Raw genomic sequence first — 24,461 nt, forward strand, 5'->3', positions numbered from 1 at the left:
TGTCCCTTTGGCAGGATCGAAGCATGACTTACACGGGTAGACTACATGCCTGTGCCTATTCAACAGCCTTGACCACGGGCTAGAGTAATTGCACACGGGCGTGTCCCTACCGAGCCCAAGTATAACCCTATTCAGAAAAGGCCAATTTTGAGGGCTCTAGGCATTATAAAGCTTATTTAAACACTAAAAGAGGCACTTAGGAAGGGGGACACAGAGCAAGAAGAAAGGAATTACTCAAGGAAAGCCAATTGGTCCATCTCAAAAGCTAGATTCATCATCAAGACTAAAGATCTCCCTTCAAGTTTCTTCAGGAGTTTTGGGTTTTCTTATGTTTTGTTATCTTTATGCTTTTGAGATGTTTTCTTTTATAATCATGAACTAAAGCCCCTAAATACCTAAGGGGGATGAAACCTAAGACAGATCTTGTTATTATTATCTGAATTGTATGATAAATATTTGACTTGTTCTTAATTATGTGTTCTTAATTCTTGTTTTGATATTCTAGGATATTGATTCAAGTTAATGCTTTTATTCAGAGGAGGAATAGACCCTGTCTAAGAGTAAATTTGTCATAATTAAGCGGAGTTGATTGCACACCTAGAGATAGGGTGATAAGATTTTGCCGAATTAAGGTGAAACCTAATAATAATACAACACTAGGTGTTAATTAGAAAGAGATTTCAATTAATCAACCTAGGGTTAGACATTATTAGTCTCGAGAGAGATAATAATATAACTTAGGGATTTCTACGGATCAAGTTAAATGAACAAATCGTCTGATTCAGAGTCAAATAACAAGTCTAGATGGATTTTTCCTTAGGTATTGTCTTAATCAATCGAATTTTCCCAAAAGTATTTTCCTAAATTTTTTTTCTGTGCACTCTTAGTTTAGTTAATTAATTTAGATAAACAAATCCCTTAATTTTTAGGCTAGATAATAAAAAGAAAGTAATTACTAGCACTCTTGGTTCCTTTGGGTTCGACAATCCGGTCTTGCTAAAGCTATACTACTGTTCGATAGGTACACTTGCCTTCATCGTGATAATAGTTAGTTGCAAGAGCGATTAATTATAAATATTTAAAACCTGTCGCGAATTTCACGTATCAAGTTTTTTTGGCCCCGTTGCCGGAAGGCTAGGATATTAGGAACACTCAATTTTTATTACTTTAGCCATTCTACTTTATTGTAATTTAAATTTTTATTTTATTTTCTAATTATTTATTTATTCTCTTCTGACAGGTTTTTCTAGTTTATGACCAGAAGAAACCCGTTAGGACCATAACTGTTTGATAGTGAGACCGACTGCACAGTTCACAGAAACCAAAGAGACATAAGGCGAAGCTTACGATACACAGAGGAAGAGCAAGAGGTCGATACTTCTACCACAACCGAGGAGTTGGCTGAAAACCAAGAAAATCTGCTATCTCCTACGATTGCTGCTAATTAGAATCCTGCTCCACGTACTATGCATGATTATGCTAAACCTTCTTTAACAGGAACTGAATCAAGCATAGTTAGGCCTGCTGTTGCTGCCAATAATTTTGAACTAAAACCTAACACCATTCAAATGATCCAATAGTTTGTTCAGTTTGATGGTTTGCAAGACGAGGCTCCCAACGCTCACTTGGAAAATTTCTTAGAATTTTACAACACTTTTAAAATCAATGGCATTTCTGATATCGCCATTTTCCTTCGATTATTTCCCTTTTCGTTGAGGAATAAGGCTAAACAATGGTTGAACTCGTTACCACGAGGGTCAATCACTACTTGGGAACAAATGACCGAAAAGTTTTTATTAAAATATTTTCTACCGGTAAAATAGCCAAATTACGTAATGATATTTCTTCTTTTGTGCAGATGGATTTAGAAACACTCTACGATGCATGGGAGAGATACAAAGATCTTTTGAGAAGGTGCCCTCACCATGGGTTACCACTTTTGCTATAGGTTCAAACGTTTCATAATGGCCTGAATCTTTCAGCTTGACAGATGATCGACGTAGCCGCTGGCGAAACCATCAATAATAAAACACCTGAAGATACTTATGAATTTATAGAAGAGATGTCACTGAATAATTATCAGTGGCAAGTTATGAGGCCAACAAAAGTAGCTGGCATTTATAACGTCGATTCGGTCACCATGCTCTCTAATCAGGTAGAACTCTTGAATAAGAAAATTGATGGTTTTCTTAGTTCTTCAAAGGTTCACCCAGTAATGCAGTGTGAAGCAAGTGGAGGTGGATCAAGCAATTCAGAATACCCACCCTATGGCCACATCATGGAGAACGAGCAGTTAAATTACATGGGTAATAATCCTCGATCTCAAAATAATCTTTATAGTAATACTTACAATGCAGGTTGGAGGAACCACCCAAATTTCACATGGGGAGGCCAAGGGAATCAAAGACCACCACCTCCAGGCTTCCAACAACCACCCTACCAACAAGAGAAAAAGCTGAACCTTGAGGAGATGCTAACGAAGTTCATCTCGGTGTCAGAAAATCATTTCCAAAATACCGAGACAACCCTTAAGAATCAACAAGCTTGAATCCAAGGGCTCGAAACTCAGATAAGCCAACTCGCCAAACTGATTTCTGAATGACCACAAGGTAGTTTGCAGAGTAACATGGAATCTAACCCAAGGGAACAACTCAATGCGATTACCACTCATGACAAGGAAGGGTTAGTTGCACCTGAACCAGAACCAAGGCAAGAAACTGTGGTAAGTAAAGGTAAGGGTGAGGTGGACCATAATGACCAGAAAATGGTAAGTAAATAGTACAAACCACGGGTGCCATACCCCAATGCAACAAGGAAAGACTGTACAGGTGAAAAATTCGGTAAATTCCTTAAACTATTAAAGAAATTACATATTAACCTACCATTTATCGAAGTTCTCTTGCAGATGCCAAACGCAGTCAAATTTTTAAGGGAGCTTGTAGCAAACAAACGAAAGTTGGATGAGGCGTCACATGTGGAGTTGAATGTAGTTTGCTCAACTATTCTACAAAATAAGCTACCCAACAAATTGAAAGATCCAGGGAGTTTTACGATTCCTTGTTTAATTGGTAGTTTAGATGTTCATAATGCATTGGCTGACTTAGGGGCAAACATTAATGTTATGCCTTATAAAATGTTTAAACAACTAGGTCTTGGGAAACCCAAACAAACTAGGATGAGCATTCAATTGGCTGATAATACCATTAGATTTCCTAGGGGTATCATTGAAGATGTTCTTGTTAACATCGATAAATTTATATACCCAATAGACTTTGTTGTTCTAGACATGGAAGAAGATAGTAACGCACCTTTGATTTTAGGATGACCCTTTTTAGAGACTGCTAGAACCATTATTGATGTTGGCACAGGTGAACTCACACTTTGTGTGGGAGAGGAAACAATCACCCTTCAAGCTCATGATTCGAGTAACACATCAAAAATTGAAGGTGGTTATATAAATCATTCTACTAAAACTGACCCTGTGGTGCACCCTACTTTGCAGGAAATAAGTTCGAAGAACCTATACGAGCCATGTTCAAGCAACATCAAAGGACCTATCTATGAAGAACGAAGGCTACAAATCGAGGAGCTAGATGAATGGCGGACACAGAAATCGAGAACACCCAATAAATCGAACTGAACCAAGACGAGCTCAATTTATCACCAAATCAACTTAAGGTTGGAGACAAAGTACTACTAGATGCAGCAGACCCTCGCATTGCCACTTCTGAACCTAATGAAGAAATTCCTCTTACGGTACTCAATATTTTCCCATATGGTACAGTCGAGGTAATTCATCCCAAATTCGGCACTATTAAGGTAAACAATACTCATCTTAAACCTTATATTGATAAAGTTGATAACAGGGATGAGGAGTGTAAACTCCTCGAGCTACCATGATCACACACTAGAGAGGTAAGTCAAGCTTAGACTATAAATAAGCGCTTCTCGGGAGGCAACCCGAGCACTAATAGTAATGACTTATTTAAATTCTAGTTTTTCACATCTAACCTACTAACTGAGTCTTAAAACACAGGGTTTTCCTATCCACACGGCCAGGCACACGGGCGTGCCTTAGGCCGTGCTCACACCATAGGTGGACAAACGACCGTGCGATACGGCCGTGTAAAATCAGGGAAAAAGTTTTTCCCCAACACGGGATGTAATAAGTTTCCACGGCCGTGCGACATGGCCATGGGCGAAACTGCTAAAACAACACGGGCGTGAGACACGCCCATGCCTTGAAACCGTGGTTGAAACTAAGAATTTAACATGGGCATGCGACACGCCCGTGTAATTCACTCATGCTCGACATTGCCAAAAAGAACACCAGTGTGAGATATCATACACGGGCATGGGAGAAGTGAACGAAGCAAGACACGGCCGTGTGACATGGCCATGTGCACCCACACGCCCAAGGAACACGGGCTTGGGCCGAATGTCAGACGCGCCCAAATTTAAAAATCGCGAAATGCACGGGCAAAAATTAGGGCATACGGGCGTGCCCCACGGGTGTGTGCCCCAAAATCTATATAAAGCCCTCACTATTCATCATTTCCCTCCCAAAAAATCCCTAACCCTAGCCGCTGCAACTCTACACGCCCTACCTGCCACGCCCATGCACCGCCTACAACACTATTTTCGATGACTCAAACTTCTCCTTTTTGCGTTTGTTTACTCTTTTCTCTCTATTTTCTTTAAATATTTTGCCTATTTCATGTTTTCTCCGGTTCGTTTGACTATTTTAAGTGAACATTCAAAGTAGAATAATAATAATACTCATGCTTGTCATTAAAGAATATTGCCATTTTCATACTACATTCATCCATTTTTCTTGTTTCCATGGATTTTATGTTTACCCACATACATTCACGTATTAGATTTTCCCGTCGTATTATTCTCCTAGTCCTATTTTTATAACTTGATTAATTACTTTAGTTATTTTAGTTTTGTTCTCTTCATTTAGTACGCGAGTCTCATGAAATATTCCCAATTAGTTTTATTTTTCCATGTTATCTTTGGGACGTATTGGTTGAACTTCGACTTTTCAATCAGGTATAATGTCATCCTCATGTGGTAAGATGACCGCTGTTCCCACCTCGAAGAAGAGGAAAGGAGCAGCGTCATCCTTGGGTCCTACTGCAGAGATTCGGCACCCGTTCCTCCAGGTTCCCTTGGGACCCCAGGAGGAATTATATCAGATATTACGGGCCTGACCCCTAGGTGTGGGCCGCTGCATTGACTGGGCCACACTTGAACAGATTCAATTGGCTGACGCGATTCGAGCCCTCTTGATGACTGACCCGTGGGGGCTCTTCCTTGAGATCATCGAGCCGACGTATCTCGAGTTTACATTGGAACTCTGCTCGACATTCCATCTTCAGACCGTCATGACCAACTTTGACGATCCCAGAGCGGTCCATTACGCCTTGGTGGTCTAATCGCCCGATTGGCGTACTCGAGTTCGGGATTACACTAGGGCTATACACGGAGGAGTTCATGGATAACAATGAACTCGCCACCCTCCACCGCCACATCCACTACTCCCCCTTAAAATGCTGGAGGGACCTTGTCCCTGCCTCGGCCACCTATGATCCTAGCCGCTCTAAGGCATCGGCCCTCGCCCCATCCCTACGATACCTACATGCCATCTTGGCCCGTACTCTGACGGGACGACGAGAGAGCACCGGCGTTGTCACCACCCACGATGCCTATTTCTTATGGAGCAGGGCGAACGAGCACGTCCTCGACCTTACCTACTTGATCGCCCTCGCCATCTGCCATCAGACAGAGCGACATAGGAGAGGGGTCATCTCTATCGGGCCTTATGTGACTCGATTGGCTCAGCACTTTGGGCTCCTCAACACAGCAGCACAATCATCCTTCCTCACTCTCATCGGCCAGATGTCCCCACATGGCATCTCGAGCATGATAAGTATGAGGATGATAGAGAAATGACATGGCATATACCCTCTTCAGTATCGCCTCGTCCAGTCCACCGAGGAGGAGGACCCAGAGGACATTACTGATGATGTCCCTCCAAGTCATAAGGACCCACCATCTCAGCCACCACCCATCCATCATCCAGTTCATGCGGCGACTTCATATTCTGACATCTCTGAGCATTTTACACGATTTGAGCAGCAATGTTTTCAGTGCTTTGATCACATTGATATGACTCTACATCAGATTTGTCAGCACTTCCACATCTCATCACCACCACCTCCTCGCGAACCATCCGGCGATGACGATGTTTAAAAACTTTATATTTATTATTTTTATTTTCACTTTTATAGTTCAGCTATTTCATTACGAGTAATTATGCTCATTATATTCCCTAAAAAGTTCTTGATTCTATCACAGTTATAAAGAGCTCTAAAGCTCATCATCGTATAGGAATTAAAAACTCCACTGGCAAAGGTTCTCCACGACTACCATGCCCTGCTCGACCATGACCATAGCTACCACCAGATATAATATTCTTTTGGCACAGGACTTATGGACTAATGAACCTCTACCACCATCGGAGTGTCCTCCTCCACTCTCATTATTGCCTTGGCCGATTACTCTCTATAACTCTAATTCAAGGAGTTCATTCATCATTTAGGAAGTTTCACTTCTCTCCCTATCTTATGATTATATATCTATCTTTTTCAATATATCTGTCTTTGTACATTGAGGGCAATGTACATCTTAAGTGTGGGGGGTCTTTTATATCATCATTAGAAATCCCTGAATTTTGTCTTATTCTCACGTGAATTACTCATATCACTATTAGAATGAATTTTAATTAATTTATGATTTTTATTGATATGTCTTGAATTAAAACATAGGCAATTATGCATTGATTGTTTAAACTTTAAGACATTAGGGAATCAAGCATGATAAGTTGATTTTTGAAGAATTAAAAACTTTTAGGTTGTTTCCCTAAGTTTAGGTATTATCTTGAGTTGAAATTCACAAGTTTGAACATCAAAAAACCATAATTTCTGTGAGATCTTGAGCGTTTAGAGCATATTTTATATCTTTCATGCTCACTTTTATTATGAGTGCGTCAGTATTGATTTGTTATTCTAGAACTTACTTGATTGTGCATGTCAAGACCACACCATTTGATTTGATATGTTGAGATGATAAAGGCACTTAGGTTTAACCCACTCACTCTACAAAAACCTACCTTCATAATTAACCCTTAGTAAACCCCTTTAATCCTAACAAACCATTAATTGATTTACCCTAAATATTAACCCCTAACCCATTATTGTTGAAATCCCCTAATTTGATCCTTATTTTTGTCGAGATTTGATTTGAACTAATTGCTTAGCTATGTTTTGCTCTTCTATGTATTTGACTTGTTCCTAAAAAAAAATGTACTACAATACATATTAGTAGTAATTCATCATTTTTGAGCTTGAGTGTTAATTCCATATTCTGAGAAGAAGCTCACTTGTATTCAACTGATTACTAGTCATTTTTCTAGCTAGGTAATTTTTCAATTCAATCTCGATTCTAACTTCTTCTTTTAGCTTTTGACCACACCCCCTAACCAATGCCACGTTACAACCCTCTAAAAGACTTTTTTGATTGATGTATCAGCTCAATATATAATGGTGGAGATTTGATTTTCAAGCAAGCCTATGGCAATAGCTTTTCATATTGACTAATGAGTGCTTTAATTGATTTCCTTAAGCACCTTGAGTGATTTGAGTGAATCTTTAGTGAGGATGTTAAACTCTGTGATATTTTGATCAAAGGTAATCCTTTAGATAAGGGGAGGCACTTATGTTTTCGTGATGAAATACTCAACTTGGAATGTTTGAAACTTTAATGTACTTTTAGTTGAATTTTCAATGTATGAATAGTTATGGATTATTTTGAGATATTATTGATAGGGATTGTGACATCCCTAAATTGACCCTAGTCGGAAAGTGGTTTCGGGACCACTAAACCGAGTCATAATAATAATTAACCATCATAATTGATGCTCATTATATGCATATATGCATGTGTGAAAATTTCATGTTTGGATTTTGTTAATTGTAAGTGAATTTTTATCAAATAGGACTTATATGAGAAAATTTAGAAATGTGCTAGGCAAATGTAAGGTGGCCTATTAATACATGTGGGAAAGTGTTGTCCTTGCATGTCAAATTAGCCAAAATGAAGCATGATGGCCGGCCATGCTATGAGTGGAAACATGTTGCCAACATGTTTAGTTAGTGGATTATGTAGAAAGAATAAAGAAATGAAAAAAAAAGAAAGAGAATATGAAGAAAAACAAAGAAAAGGAAAAAAAAGTGTTCATTCTCTCATTTTCTCCTTGCTTGGCGAATGTACTAAGAAGAAAGGGGGAAAGCTTGAGAAAATCAGCCATGGGAGTTTGCTAGACTAAGGTATGTTGATGTTATCCATGAGATTCATGCATGTTTTTAGTTGATAGTTTGAGTTCCACCTAACCCATGGTCTAAACCTTTACCATGAAATAGGGATGATATTCGGCCATGGGTGTTGTCTTCTTGGTATCATTGATGTTTGATGTTTGATGTTGTGGTGGTGAGGCATGAAGATGAGTTAAGTTTCGGCTAAGGTGGGTTTGTTTGGATGTCATTTACATGCTAAGTGTCAAGCTTTGTAATGATATATGTGTATGGTGTCTTTGATGTTGTGAATGGAAGTAGAAGAAAAGTAAAAGAAATTTATGTAGAAATGTGATGTATGTGGATTCATAGGATGTTACAAATAGGTGTGAAGCTATGCTAGAAGAGAAAAGAAATTGACCAAGTGTTCATGGGAGGAAAACTAAGTGTTTGAAAGAATAAAAAAAATGATGCCATAATTGATAGTATAGGTATTCGGCCATTTAATCAAGTGTGTAGGTGATGTTACATCAATTTTAGCACATTCGGCTATAGATAGGCATGTTGATAATCTCATTTAGACAATTAGACATAAAAGGGTGGTAATGAGGTTGAAAATTGTTGAATGGCTAGTTGGGTAATGAATGAAGCATTGACCATATGGGGTAAAATGGGTCATATGCTCATGAGATAAAATTTTGTGAATTGATGTATTAATGATGATAGTATAGTTGATGTCATGTATATATGTATAAATATTTGGCAAGACGGTTAAACTAGTTAATTTATTGACTAAGCTCAAGAAGCTCGAGGTGGAGAAACAAGCAAAGGCAAAGGAAAGAACATCGAGTAGCCGAGTTGGAACCATTTTTCCCAACACAAGGTAAGTCATTAAGCATATATTTGGTGTTGATGTAAATGACCATAATATATACACAATTGTGTTTAAATGAATTGATGTGTAAATGAAAATGTATGTGTATGGAATGATGCCATTGTTGAATGTATAAAGGCAGCAAAATGCATAAGGTATTGGTCTCGGCACTAAGTGTGCGGGTATAAATGGACACGGCGACAAGATTGGCACTAAGTGTGCGGGTTTAAAATTGTATAGCACTAAGTGTGCGAGTTTGATTCTATAGCACTAAGTGTGCGAGCTGAAAATATATAGCACTAAGTGTGCGGATTCACTATATGCTCTTGTATTACAATTGGCACTGAGTGTGCGACATTATCGAGTTAATCCCGGACAGCGGATCGGGTAAGTACCTCGAGCTCATGACGAATAGAAAATACGTTCATGCTCGGGGTTGAATTTGGTAAGCCTTAAATCTATGTGATGATTGAAATTGTATGATTGTGGTGGAAATGAGTTAGTGTGTGAAAATGCTTCAAATATCTTGTTGTGTAGAATATGAAATGTGGATGTATGACTTGGTATGAGATTGGACCAAAAGGTCCGAGGAATTATGGTATAGATTCGATATGGATGAGTACCTAGCCTCGTTTATTGTTCATGTTGTAGTAACTTTATCGGTGGATTGATGAATGCTTATGACTTCTGAGTTATAAACTCACTCGGTGTTTTCTTGTCACCCATTTTAGGTCTCTCGGACTCGTATTGTTTATGTGATCGGAACCGTCGTTGAAGTCATCACACCGGCTGAAATCTTTTGGTATTGTCTTCGTTGTTGAAGAACATTTGGCATGTATAGGCTATTATATTTTGTTGAACTGTGGGTTGTAAACTTTAAGCCATGTGAAAATGGCCTATGTGGTCGTCGAGTGGGATGCTAGAACCTATAGCCACGAGTCTTTGAAACTTTAATTTTGATAAGGTGGCCATAATTTGTGTCATGTATGATGGATGATTAAGGCCAAGGAAAGATTCATGAAATTGGCATAGTCTACTGCAGTAACTGTTGCGGACAGCAGTAGTGAGATGAGATTGAAAAATCACTAAAAATAGTATAAGTAGAATTAAATAGTGAGTAAATTATGAAATTGAACCTTGATGAATCTATTTTTATATGGACGAAACGAAACGACCATATGAGCAGTATACTGAGAAATATTAAAGTTCTCGTGAGACAGGGCCAGAACGGTTTCTGGGTCCCCTGTCGCGACTTTGAAAATTTACCATAAATTATCCAGAAACAATTAGAAGTCATGCCTTATATGAATAGATTCCCCTTTGAGTCTAGTTTCATTAGAAACAAACGGTATGAGCATTAGAGCTCTGTACGAGATGATATTCAAGTTGTAACATGCGAAGGTCAGTGTAGTCGACCCCTGTAACATGGGTGAATTTAACTAATAAACTGTACCAATTGGCCCGACCAAAATTATAGAAATAAATCGATGGATGGATATGTGAGTCTAAATTCAGGGAAAATTTATGGAATCAGTTTCGAGTTTTGGAACTCGAGATATGATTTTAAAGGCGACAGTGACGCAGTTTTCCAGCCTGTCTGGAAATGCAAAATTGGTTGGTACCTTGAGAGGATTTGGCCGTTAACCCTCGTGTCCGACACCGGCGGACGGTCACGGGTTCGGGTGTTACAATTTTATTGGTATCGAGCTATGGTTTAGTCAGTTCTAGGACTACCATAGGCGTGTGAGTCTAGTCTGTAGATGCCAAATTGTTAGTGCTTAATAATGTGATGACTTGACGGTTGAAATTTTTGTTTTGATTAGCGATGGAACCCGGATAGAGACCCTTGGCGGATGACGTTGAAAGTGTAGCGGCTGCTCTGCGCAAGGGACACCGCTGTTGAGCCTCGGTCATCCGCGAATAATCAAAATGAAGGGCGAAACAAGCCTTCTTCACCATGATGAATGAGTGGGTCGCAGCGGTATGCGAACTAATCCGGCTGTCCAACCATTCCCGAATTTAAATAATCCACCCCAAGAGCCCGTGATGCCATCGATTCTTCGATCCTGTGAGGCTGAGTAAACCACCGTGGACTTGATTAGGAAGCGTGGGGCCGGGAGTTTAAGGCCATAGTTACCGATGATGCCGAAAGGGCCAGAATTCGCTTGATAACACCATTAGAGTGTTTGATGAACGTAATGCACACCGATGAATGTCTTAAGTGTGCTATATCTTTGTTACGAGACTCACCTACTATTGGTGGAGGACCTTGATTTCCACAGTCCCAAAGGAACAAGTTACTTGGGATTTCTTTCAAACGAATTTCGGAAGAAATATATTAGTCAACGGTTCATCGATCGAAGCGTAAGGAATTTTTGGAGCTCAAGCAAGGCCGTATGACAATGTCTCGAATACGAACATGAGTTCGTAAGACTTAGTCGGTATGCTCGGGAGTGTGTGGCTGATGAGGTTGCTATGTGCAAAAGATTTGAAGAAGGATTGAATGAAGATTTAAAGCTACTAGTGGGTATTTTGGAGATAAAGGAGTTCGTATCTTGGTCGAACGAGCACGCAAGGCGGAAGAACTTGGAAAGGAGAAGAAGAAGGCTGAATTTGAAGCAAGAGATTATCGTAAAAGATCGGCGAGTAAAGCTCCGTTCTCGATAGTAAAGAAATTCGGGGAGGACACTAGTAAGTCGAGGCGATCGGGAATTTCCATCGAGCCCGACCATTGACGGACTCCCGAGCTACATCGGTAGCTAGTGTGGGCAATAATCGTCAAGAGTGACTGAATGCCCCCAATGTGGAAGACGACACCTAGGTGAATGTTGGGGTAAGTCCGTTAACCGGCTCATTACGGATGTGGTTCAAGGACCACTTCATTAGAGATTGCACGGAACTAGATGAGAAGAATAAGATGCAAGGTGCAAGATCTAGTGGGGCGACAGCAAGAGGTAGACCCCCGAGGATTTCAAGAGGTAGGGGTGGTAATCAGAGAGGAGCCACTGATACGGCTGTTCGATCTGAGACCCGCGCTCTGCTAGAGCATATGCCATCCGCGCGACGAGAGGAGGCATCCTCCCCGACGTTATCACCGGTACTTTCACTCTTTTCGATACTAATGTGATTGCTTTGATTGACCCCGGTTCTACTCATTCTTATATATGCGAAACCTTAGCATCCAAGAAGACTTTGCCTATAGAGTCTCTTCGAGTTTGTAATTCGGTGTCAAACCCTTGGGTCATTACGTGCTTGTCAACAAAGTGTGTAAGAAAAGTCCCCTAGTGTTTGAGGTTCTTGTTTTTGGCGGACTTGATGCTTTTGCCGTTCGGCGAATTCGACGTTATTCTTGGGTTGGATTGGTTGACCATGCACGATGCGGTTGTAAATTGCAAAAGCAAGACTATCGATCCGAGGTGCGCGAATAACGAGATAATTCGGGTTGAGTCTACGGACTTAAAGGGTTGCCACCGTAATATCGCAATGTTGGCCCGAAATATGTAAGAAAAGGGTGCGGGCGTACCTTGCGTATGTGCTCGATGACAAGGAGTCGAAAAGAAACCCGAATCTGTGCGGTGGTTTGTGAATACCGGATGTTTTCCGAAGAATTACCGGTTTGCCACTGTTCGGAAATAGAGTTTGGCATCGAATTGGTACTGGTACCACTCCAATTTCGATAGCTCCGTATCGTATGGCACCAACGAATTAAAGGAGTTGAAAGCTCGGTTGCAAGAATTGGTGGATAGAGGTTTTGCTCGCCTAGAGTTTTTCTCCTTGGGTGCGCCGGTGTTGTTTGTGAAAAGAAGGATGGAACCATGAGGTCGTGCATCGACTATCGTCGACTTAATAAAGCGACGATAAAGAACAAATATCCGTTACCACGTATCGATGATTTGTTCGATCAACTGAAGGAGACTCGGTGTTTTCAAAATAGATCGAGATCGGGCTATTATCGATTCTTGAATTTGAGATTCGGATGTACCCAAGACGCCTTGAGCGAGATATGGTCACTACGAGTTCCTAGTGATGCCATTTGGGCTTACTAATGCCCCTGCGGTATTCATGGATTTGATGAATCGGATCTTGGACCATATCTGGATCGGTTCGTAGTTGTCTTCATTGATGACATTTTGGTCTATTCGCAAAATGAGACCGAACACGCCAACACCGAGGATAGTGTTGCGAATTTTACGGGATAAGCGATTATATGCTAAGTTCAACAAGTGTGAGTTACGGTTGAGGAGGTTAGCTTCTTGGGTCATGTGATATCTGCATCGGTATTCGAGTCGACCAACAAAATTTCGACCATAGTCGATTGGAAACCTCAAGGAATGTTACCGAAGTTAGGAGCTTTTGGGGCTTGCGGATACTATCGACGATTTGTGAAATGTTTTTCGATGATAGTTGTCTTGATGACGAAACTACTCCAAAAAGATGTTAAGTTCGAGTGGTCGAACGTCATTTAAGAAAGTTTCGATCGACTAAAAACTTGTTTAACCGAGGCCCCAATGCTAGTAAAGCCGAGTCCGAAAGAGTTTGTCATATCTGATGGCGCATCCTTGCTTGGGTTAGGTTGTGTGTTGATGCAAGAAGGTCGAGTTGTGGCTTACGCGTCGAGACAACTAAAGCCGCATGAGAGAAACTATCCGACCCATGACCTTGAACTAGCGACCATAGTGTTCGCCTTGAAGATATGGCGGCATTACTTGTTTGGAGAAAGGTGTCACATTTATTCGGACCACAAGAGTCTCAAATATTTGATGACTCAGAGAGATTTAAACCTGCGACAAAGACGTTGGCTTGAGTTGTTGAAAGACTACGAACTCATCATTGATTATCACCCGGGAAAGGCCAACGTGGTGGCCGATGCTTTAAGTCGCAAGGCACTGTTTGCTTTGAGAGCGATGGATGCTCATCTATCCGTTTCACCCGATGAGGTGCTAGTAGTCGAATTAGAGACCAAACCGTTATTGATTCAACAAGTACTTGAATCTCAGAAGGTCGACGCCGAATTGGTCGCTAAGCGAGCCGAATGTGTTTCGAAGGAGGAATCGGAATTTCAGATTGACGACCATGATTGCTTGACGTTCAAGGGTCGATTATGTATTCCAAGGAATTCGGAACTTGTTTCGATGATTTTGAACGAGGCTCACAGTAGTCGAATGTCAATCCACCCGGTAGTACTAAAATGTACAATGACACAAACGTCGGTTTTGGTGGCATGGTATGAAATGAGACATCTCGACTTTGTTTGAGATGTTTAATATGTCAACAAGTGAAAGCGGAGCATCAAGTGCCATCGGGATTACTTGACCGATCACGATACCCGAGTGGAAATGGGATCGAGTCACCATGGACTTTGTATCCGGACCGCCATTGTCGACAAGTAAGAAGGATGCGATCTGGGTCATTGTTGATAGATCGACCAAGTCTGCTCATTTTATTCTGTCCGCACGGATTTTTAAGCTGATAAATTGGCGAGTTATCGTCTCCCAAATTATTCGATTGCATGGGGTGCCTATTTCTATCGTGTCGATAGAGACCCAAGATTTACATCGCGATTTTGGAAGAAATTGCAAGAGGCTTTGGGTACCAAGTGCATTTTAGCACTTTTCATCCCCAAACCGATGGTCAATCCGAACGGATAATTCAAATCTGGAGGATATGTTGAGATGTTGCATCCTTGAGTTTAGTGGTTCATGGGAAAGATATTTGCCTTTGATTGAATTAAACACAACAATAGCTTTCAATCAAGTATTAAGATGGCGCCTTACGAGGCTTTATACGATCGTAAATGCCGTACCCCATTATTCTGGTGAACTTAGTGAAGGTAAATTCTTGAGGTTGATTTGGTTAAGGATGCCGAGCAAAAGTTCGAGTAATTCGTGAAAGTTTGAAAGCTGCCGGATCGCCAAAAGTCGTATGCGGATTTGAAAAGAAAAGATATTGAATATCAAGTTGGAGACAAGGTCTTTCTCAAAGTTTCACCTTGGAAGAAGGTGCTTAGATTTGGTCGTAAGGGCAAATTGAGTCCGAGGTTCATCGGGCCATATGAAGTATCCGAACGAGTTGGGCGATCGATATCGATTAATTTTACCCCGAGCTCGAAAAGATTCACAACGTTTTCATGTCTCGATGCTTGACGATATAGGTCGATCCATCGCACGTAATTGCTCCATCGAGATTGAGATTCACCTAATTTGAGCTATGAAGAGGAACCGGTTCGCATTATGAGGCGTGAAGTAAAAGAATTGCGCAATAGGAAAATCCCGTTAGTGAAGGTGTTGTGGCATAAACACGGAATGGAAGAAGCCACTTGGGAACTTGAAGACTCTATGAAAGAGCGATACCGAGCCTATTTACCTGTAAGATTTTTCGGGACGAAAATTTCTTAAGTGGGGAGAGTTGTGACATCCCTAAATTGACCCTAGTCGGAAAGTGGTTTGGGACCACTAAACCGAGTCATAATAATAATTAACCATCATAATTGATGCTCATTATATGCATATATGCATGTGTGAAAATTTCATGTTTGGATTTTGTTAATTGTAAGTGAATTTTTATCAAATAGGACTTATGTGAGAAAATTTAGAAATGTGCTAGGCAAATGTAAGGTGGCCTATTAATACATGTGGGAAAGTGTTGTCCTTGCATGTCAAATTAGCCAAAATGAAGCATGATGGCCGGCCATGCTATGAGTGGAAACATGTTGCCAACATGTTTAGTTAGTGGATTATGTAGAAAGAATAAAGAAATGAAAAAAAAAAGAAAGAGAATATGAAGAAAACAAAGAAAAGGAAAAAAAGTGTTCATTCTCTCATTTTCTCCTTGCTTGGCGAATGTACTAAGAAGAAAGGGGAAAGCTTGAGAAAATCAGCCATGGGAGTTTGCTAGACTAAGGTATGTTGATGTTATCCATGAGATTCATGCATGTTTTTAGTTGATAGTTTGAGTTCCACCTAACCCATGGTCTAAACCTTTACCATGAAATGAGGATGATATTCGGCCATGGGTGTTGTCTTCTTGGTATCATTGATGTTTGATGTTTGATGTTGTGGTGGTGAGGCATGAAGATGAGTTAAGTTTCGGCTAAGGTGGGTTTGTTTGGATGTCATTTGCATGCTAAGTGTCAAGCTTTGTAATGATATATGTGTATGGTGTCTTTGATGTTGTGAATGGAAGTAGAAGAAAAGTAAAAGAAATTTATGTAGAAATGTGATGTATGTGGATTCATAGGATGTTACAAATAGGTGTGAAGCTATGCTAGAAGAGAAAAGAAATTGACCAAGTGTTCATGGGAGGAAAACTAAGTGTTTGAAAGAATAAAAAAATGATGCCATAATTGATAGTATAGGTATTCGCCATTTAATCAAGTGTGTAGGTGATGTTACATCAATTTTAGCACATTCGGCTATAGATAGGCATGTTGATAATCTCATTTAGACAATTAGACATAAAAGGGTGGTAATGAGGTTGAAAATTGTTGAATGGCTAGTTGGGTAATGAATGAAGCATTCGGCCATATGGGGTAAAAATGGGTCATATGCTCATGAGATAAAATTTTGTGAATTGATGTATTAATGATGATAGTATAGTTGATGTTATGTATATATGTATAAATATTTGGCAAGACGGTTAAACTAGTTAATTTATTGACTAAGCTCAAGAAGCTCGAGGTGGAGAAACAAGCAAAGGCAAAGGAAAGAACATCGAGTAGCCGAGTTGGAACCATTTTGCCCAACACAAGGTAAGTCATTAAGCATATATTTGGTGTTGATGTAAATGACCATAATATATACACAATTGTGTTTAAATGAGTTGATGTGTAAATGAAAATGTATGTGTATGGAATGATGCCATTGTTGAATGTATAAAGGCAGCAAAATGCATAAGGTATTGGTCTCGGCACTAAGTGTGCGGGTATAAATGGACACGGCGACAAGATTGGCACTAAGTGTGCGGGTTTAAAATTGTATAGCACTAAGTGTGCGAGTTTGATTCTATAGCACTAAGTGTGCGAGCTGAAAATATATAGCACTAAGTGTGCGAGCTGAAAATATATAGCACTAAGTGTGCGGATTCACTATATGCTCTTGTATTACAATTGGCACCGAGTGTGCGACATTATCGAGTTAATCCCGCACAGCGGATCGGGTAAGTACCTCGAGCTCATGACGAATAGAAAATACGTTCATGCTCGGGGTTGAATTTGGTAAGCCTTAAATCTATGTGATGATTGAAATTGTATGATTGTGGTGGAAATGAGTTAGTGTGTGAAAATGCTTCAAATATCTTGTTGTGTAGAATATGAAATGTGGATGTATGACTTGGTATGAGATTGGACCAAAAGGTCCGAGGAATTATGGTATAGATTCGATATGGATGAGTACCTAGCCTCGTTTATTGTTCATGTTGTAGTAACTTTATCGGTGGATTGATGAATGCTTATGACTTCTGAGTTATAAACTCACTCGGTGTTTTCTTGTCACCCATTTTAGGTCTCTCGGACTCGTATTGTTTGCGTGATCGAACCGTCGTTGAAGTCATCACACCGGCTGAAATCTTTTGGTATTGTCTTCGTTGTTGAAGAACATTTGGCATGTATAGGCTATTATATTTTGTTGAACTGTGGGTTGTAAACTTTAAGCCATGTGAAAATGGCCTATGTGGTCGTCGAGTGGGATGCTAGAACCTATAGCCACGAGTCTTTGAAACTTTAATTTTGATAAGGTGGCCATAATTTGTGTCATGTATGATGGATGATTAAGGCCAAGGAAAGATTCATGAAATTGGCATAGTCTACTGCAGTAACTGTTGCGGACAGCAGTAGTGAGATGAGATTGAAAAATCACTAAAAATAGTATAAGTAGAATTAAATAGTGAGTAAATTATGAAATTGAACCTTGATGAATCTATTTTTATATGGACGAAACGAAACGACCATATGAGCAGTATACTGAGAAATATTAAAGTTCTCGTGAGACAGGGCCAGAACGGTTTCTGGGTCCCCTGTCGCGACTTTGAAAATTTACCATAAATTATCCAGAAACAATTAGAAGTCATGCCTTATATGAATAGATTCCCCTTTGAGTCTAGTTTCATTAGAAACAAACGGTATGAGCATTAGAGCTCTGTACGAGATGATATTCAAGTTGTAACATGCGAAGGTCAGTGTAGTCGACCCCTGTAACATGGGTGAATTTAACTAATAAACTGTACCAATTGGCCCGACCAAAAATTATAGAAATAAATCGATGGATGGATATGTGAGTCTAAATTCAGGGAAAATTTATGGAATCAGTTTCCGAGTTTTGGAACTCGAGATATGATTTTTAAGGCGACAGTGACGCAGTTTTCCAGCCTGTCTGGAAATGCAAAATTGGTTGGTACCTTGAGAGGATTTGGCCCGTTAACCCCTCGTGTCCGACACCGGCGACGGTCACGGGTTCGGGGTGTTACAATTTTATTGGTATCAGAGCTATGGTTTAGTCAGTTCTAGGACTACCATAGAGCGTGTGAGTCTAGCTGTAGATGCCAAATTGTTAGTGCTTAATAATGTGATGACTTCTGACGGTTGAAATTTTTGTTTTGATTAGCGATGGAACCCGGGATAGAGAGACCCTTGGCGGATGACGTTGAAAGTGTAGCGGCTGCTCCTGCGCAAGGGACACCGCCTGTTGAGCCTCAGTCATCCGCGAATAATCAAAATGAAGGGCGAAACAAGCCTTCTTCACCATGATGAATGAGTGGGTCGCGAAGATGCCCGAACTAATCCGGCTGTCCAACCATTCCCGAATTTAAATAATCCACCCCAAGAGCCCGTGATGCCATCGATTCTTCGATCTGTGAGGCTGAGTAAACCACCGTGGACTTGATTAGGAAGCGTGGGGCGAGGAGTTTAAGGCCATAGTTACCGATGATGCCGAAAGGGCCGATTCGCTTGATAACACCATTAGAGTGTTTGATGAACTGTAATGCACACCGATGAATGTCTTAAGTGTGCTATATCTTTGTTACGAGACTCACCTACTATTGGTGGAGGACCTTGATTTCCACAGTCCCAAAGGAACAAGTTACTTGGGATTTCTTTCAAACGAATTTCGGAAGAAATATATTAGTCAACGGTTCATCGATCGAAACGTAAGGAATTTTTGGAGCTCAAGCAAGGCCGTATGACAAGATCTCTGAATCGAACATGAGTTCGTAAGACTTAGTCGGTATGCTCGGGAGTGTGTGGCTGATGAGGTTGCTATGTGCAAAAGATTTGAAGAAGGATTGAATGAAGATTTAAAGCTACTAGTGGGTATTTTGGAGATAAAGGAGTTCGTATCTTGGTCGAACGAGCTCGCAAGGCGGAAGAACTTGGAAAGGAGAAGAAGAAGGCTGAATTTGAAGCAAGAGATTATCGTAAAAGATCGGAGTAAAGCTCGTTCTCGATCGTAAAGAAATTCGTGGAGGACACTAGTAAGTCGAGGCGATGCGGGAATTTCCATCGAGCCCGACCATTGACGGACTCCGAGCTACATCGGTAGCTAGTGTGGGCAATAATCGTCAAGAGCGACCTAATGCCCCCAATGTGGAAGACGACACCTAGGTGAATGTTGGGGTAAGTCCGTTAACAAGACTCATTACGGATGTGGTTCAAGGACCACTTCATTAGAGATTGCACGGAACTAGATGAGAAGAATAAGATGCAAGGTGCAAGATCTAGTGGGCGACAAAGAAGAGGTAGACCCCGAGGATTTCGGGAGGTAGGGGTGGTAATCGAGAGGAGCCACCGACACGGTGTTCGATCCGAGACCCGCGCTCTGCTAGAGCATATGCCATCCGCGCAAGACGAGAGGAGGCATCCTCCTGACGTTATCACCGGTACTTTCACTCTTTTCGATACTAATGTGATTGCTTTGATTGACCTGGTTCTACTCATTCTTATATATGCGAAACCTTAGCATCCAAGAAGACTTTGCCTATAGAGTCTCTTCGAGTTTGTAATTCGGTGTCAAACCCCTTGGGTCATTACGTGCTTGTCAACAAAGTGTGTAAGAAAAGTCCCCTAGTGTTTCGAGGTTCTTGTTTTTCGCGGACTTGATGCTTTTGCCGTTCGGCCTAATTCGACGTTATTCTTGGGTTGGATTGGTTGACCATGCACGATGCGGTTGTAAATTGCAAAAGCAAGACTATCGATCCGAGGTGCGCGAATAACGAGATAATTCGGGTTGAGTCTACGGACTTAAAGGGTTGCCACCGTAATATCGCAATGTTGGCCCGAAATATGTAAGAAAAGGGTGCGAGGCGTACCTTGCGTATGTGCTCGATGACAAGGAGTCGAAAAAGAAACCCGAATCTGTGCGATGGTTTGTGAATACCGGATGTTTTCCACAAGAATTGCGGGTTTGCCACTGTTCGGGAAATAGAGTTTGGCATCGAATTGGTACCGTACCACTCCAATTTCGATGGCTCCGTATCGTATGGCACCAACGAATTAAAGGAGTTGAAAGCTCGATTGCAAGAATTGGTGGATAGAGGTTTTGCTCGCCTGAGTTTTTCTCCTTGGGGTGCGCCGGTGTTGTTTGTGAAAAGAAGGATGGAACCATGAGGTTGTGCATCGACTATCGTCGACTTAATAAGCGACGATAAAGAACAAATATCCGTTACCACGTATCGATGATTTGTTCGATCAACTGAAGGAGACTCAAGTGTTTTCAAAATAGATCCGAGATCGGGCTATTATCGATTCATGAATTTGAGATTGGACGTACCCAAGACCGCCTTGAGCGAGATATGGTCACTACGAGTTCCTAGTGATGCCATTTGGGCTTACTAATGCCCCTGCGGTATTCATGGATTTGATGAATCGGATCTTCAGACCATATCTGGATCGGTTCGTAGTTGTCTTCATTGATGACATTTTGGTCTATTCGCAAAATGAGACCGAACACGCTGAACACCTGAGGATAGTGTTGCGAATTTTACGGGATAAGCAGTTATATGCTAAGTTCAGCAAGTGTGAGTTCTGGTTGAGGGAGGTTAGCTTCTTGGGTCATGTGATATCTGCATCGGGTATTCGAGTCGACCCGAACAAAATTTCGGCCATAGTCGATTGGAAACCTCCAAGGAATGTTACCGAAGTTAGGAGCTTTTTGGGGCTTGCCGGATACTATCGACGATTTGTGAAATGTTTTTCGATGATAGCTGTACTGATGACGAAACTACTCCAAAAAGATGTTAAGTTCGAGTGGTCGGAACGCTGTTAAGAAAGTTTCGATCGACTAAAAACTTGTTTAACCGAGGCCCCAATGCTAGTAAAGCCGGAGTCCGGTAAAGAGTTTGTCATATACAGTGACGCATCCTTGCTTGGGTTAGGTTGTGTGTTGATGCAAGAAGGTCGAGTTGTGGCTTACGCGTCGAGACAACTAAAGCCGCATGAGAGAAACTATCCGACCCATGACCTTGAACTAGCAGCCATAGTGTTCGCCTTGAAGATATGGCGGCATTACTTGTTTGGAGAAAGGTGTCACATTTATTCGAACCACAAGAGTCTCAAATATTTGATGACTCAGAGAGATTTAAACCTGCGACAAAGACGTTGGCTTGAGTTGTTGAAAGACTACGAACTCATCATTGATTATCACCCGGGAAAGGCCAACGTGGTGGCCGATGCTTTAAGTCGCAAGGCGCTGTTTGCTTTGAGAGCGATGGATGCTCATCTATCCGTTTCACCCGATGAGGTGCTAGTAGTCGAATTAGAGACCAAACCGTTATTGATTCAACAAGTACTTGAATCTCAGAAGGTCGACGCCGAATTGGTCGCTAAGCGAGCCGAATGTGTTTCGAAGGAGGAATCGGAATTTCAGATTGACGACCATGATTGCTTGACGTTCAAGGGTCGATTATGTATTCCAAGGAATTCGGAACTTGTTTCGATGATTTTGAACGAGGCTCACAGTAGTCGAATGTCAATCCACCCGGGTAGTACTAAAATGTACAATGACCTGAAACGTCGGTTTTGGTGGCATGGTATGAAATGAGACATCTCTGACTTTGTTTGAGATGTTTAATATGTCAACAAGTGAAAGCGAGCATCAAGTGCCATCGGGATTACTTCAGCCGATCACGATACCCGAGTGGAAATGGGATCGAGTCACCATGGACTTTGTATCCGGACTGCCATTGTCAGCAAGTAAGAAGGATGCGATCTGGGTCATTGTTGATAGACTGACCAAGTCTGCTCATTTTATTCCTGTCCGCACGGATTTTTCGCTGATAAATTGGCGAGTTATCGTCTCCCAAATTATTCGATTGCATGGGGTGCCTATTTCTATCGTGTCGATAGAGACCCAAGATTTACATCGCGATTTTGGAAGAAATTGCAAGAGGCTTTGGGTACCAAGCTGCATTTTAGCACTGCTTTTCATCCCCAAACCGATGGTCAATCCGAACGGATAATTCAAATCCTGGAGGATATGTTGAGATGTTGCATCCTTGAGTTTAGTGGTTCATGGGAAAGATATTTGCCTTTGATTGAATTCGCTTACAACAATAGCTTTCAATCAAGTATTAAGATGGCGCCTTTACGAGGCTTTATACGGTCGTAAATGCCGTACCCCATTATTCGGACCTGAACTTAGTGAAGGTAAATTCTTCGGGGTTGATTTGGTTAAGGATGCCGAGCAAAAAGTTCGAGTAATTCGTGAAAGTTTGAAAGCTGCTTCGGATCGCCAAAAGTCATATGCGGATTTGAAAAGAAAAGATATTGAATATCAAGTTGGAGACAAGGTCTTTCTCAAAGTTTCACCTTGGAAGAAGGTGCTTAGATTTGGTCGTAAGGGCAAATTGAGTCCGAGGTTCATCGGGCCATATGAAGTATCCGAACGAGTTGGGCCAGTCGCATATCGATTAATTTTACCCCCTGAGCTCGAAAAGATTCACAACGTTTTTCATGTCTCGATGCTTCGACGATATAGGTCTGATCCATCGCACGTAATTGCTCCATCTCGAGATTGAGATTCACCTAATTTGAGCTATGAAGAGGAACCGGTTCGCATTATGAGGCGTGAAGTAAAAGAATTGCGCAATAGGAAAATCCGTTAGTGAAGGTGTTGTGGCATAAACACGGAATGGAAGAAGCCACTTGGGAACTTGAAGACTCTATGAAAGAGCGATACCGAGCCTATTTACGGTAAGATTTTTCGGGGACGAAAATTTCTTAAGTGGGGGAGAGTTGTGACATCCCTAAATTGACCCTAGTCGGAAAGTGGTTTCGGGACCACTAAACCGAGTCATAATAATAATTAACCATCATAATTGATGCTCATTATATGCATATATGCATGTGTGAAAATTTCATGTTTGGATTTTGTTAATTGTAAGTGAATTTTTATCAAATAGGACTTATGTGAGAAAATTTAGAAATGTGCTAGGCAAATGTAAGGTGGCCTATTAATACATGTGGGAAAGTGTTGTCCTTGCATGTCAAATTAGCCAAAATGAAGCATGATGGCCGGCCATGCTATGAGTGGAAACATGTTGCCAACATGTTTAGTTAGTGGATTATGTAGAAAGAATAAAGAAATGAAAAAAAAAAAAGAAAGAGAATATGAAGAAAAACAAAGAAAAGGAAAAAAAAAGTGTTCATTCTCTCATTTTCTCCTTGCTTGGCCGAATGTACTAAGAAGAAAGGGGGGAAAGCTTGAGAAAATCAGCCATGGGAGTTTGCTAGACTAAGGTATGTTGATGTTATCCATGAGATTCATGCATGTTTTTAGTTGATAGTTTGAGTTCCACCTAACCCATGGTCTAAACCTTTACCATGAAATGGGGATGATATTCGGCCATGGGTGTTGTCTTCTTGGTATCATTGATGTTTGATGTTTGATGTTGTGGTGGTGAGGCATGAAGATGAGTTAAGTTTCGGCTAAGGTGGGTTTGTGTGGATGTCATTTGCATGCTAAGTGTCAAGCTTTGTAATGATATATGTGTATGGTGTCTTTGATGTTGTGAATGGAAGTAGAAGAAAAGTAAAAGAAATTTATGTAGAAATGTGATGTATGTGGATTCATAGGATGTTACAAATAGGTGTGAAGCTATGCTAGAAGAGAAAAGAAATTCGGCCAAGTGTTCATGGGAGGAAAACTAAGTGTTTGAAAGAATAAAAAAATGATGCCATAATTGATAGTATAGGTATTCGGCCATTTAATCAAGTGTGTAGGTGATGTTACATCAATTTTAGC

The 24,461-nt window shown here is 40.9% G+C and overlaps 1 non-coding gene across 1 annotated transcript; it reads right to left on the bottom strand.

Moving 5' to 3' along the window:
• Positions 1–1,825: 1,825 nt before the first annotated feature.
• On the bottom strand, positions 1,826–1,932 carry LOC128294875 (small nucleolar RNA R71). Its single transcript, XR_008285182.1, has one exon. It is a non-coding gene; the product is annotated as a small nucleolar RNA R71 (small nucleolar RNA).
• Positions 1,933–24,461: the final 22,529 nt, after the last annotated feature.

The sequence above is a fragment of the Gossypium arboreum genome, chromosome 6, assembly GCF_025698485.1.
Source record: "Gossypium arboreum isolate Shixiya-1 chromosome 6, ASM2569848v2, whole genome shotgun sequence".
In the NCBI taxonomy this organism is placed as follows: domain Eukaryota; kingdom Viridiplantae; phylum Streptophyta; class Magnoliopsida; order Malvales; family Malvaceae; genus Gossypium; species Gossypium arboreum.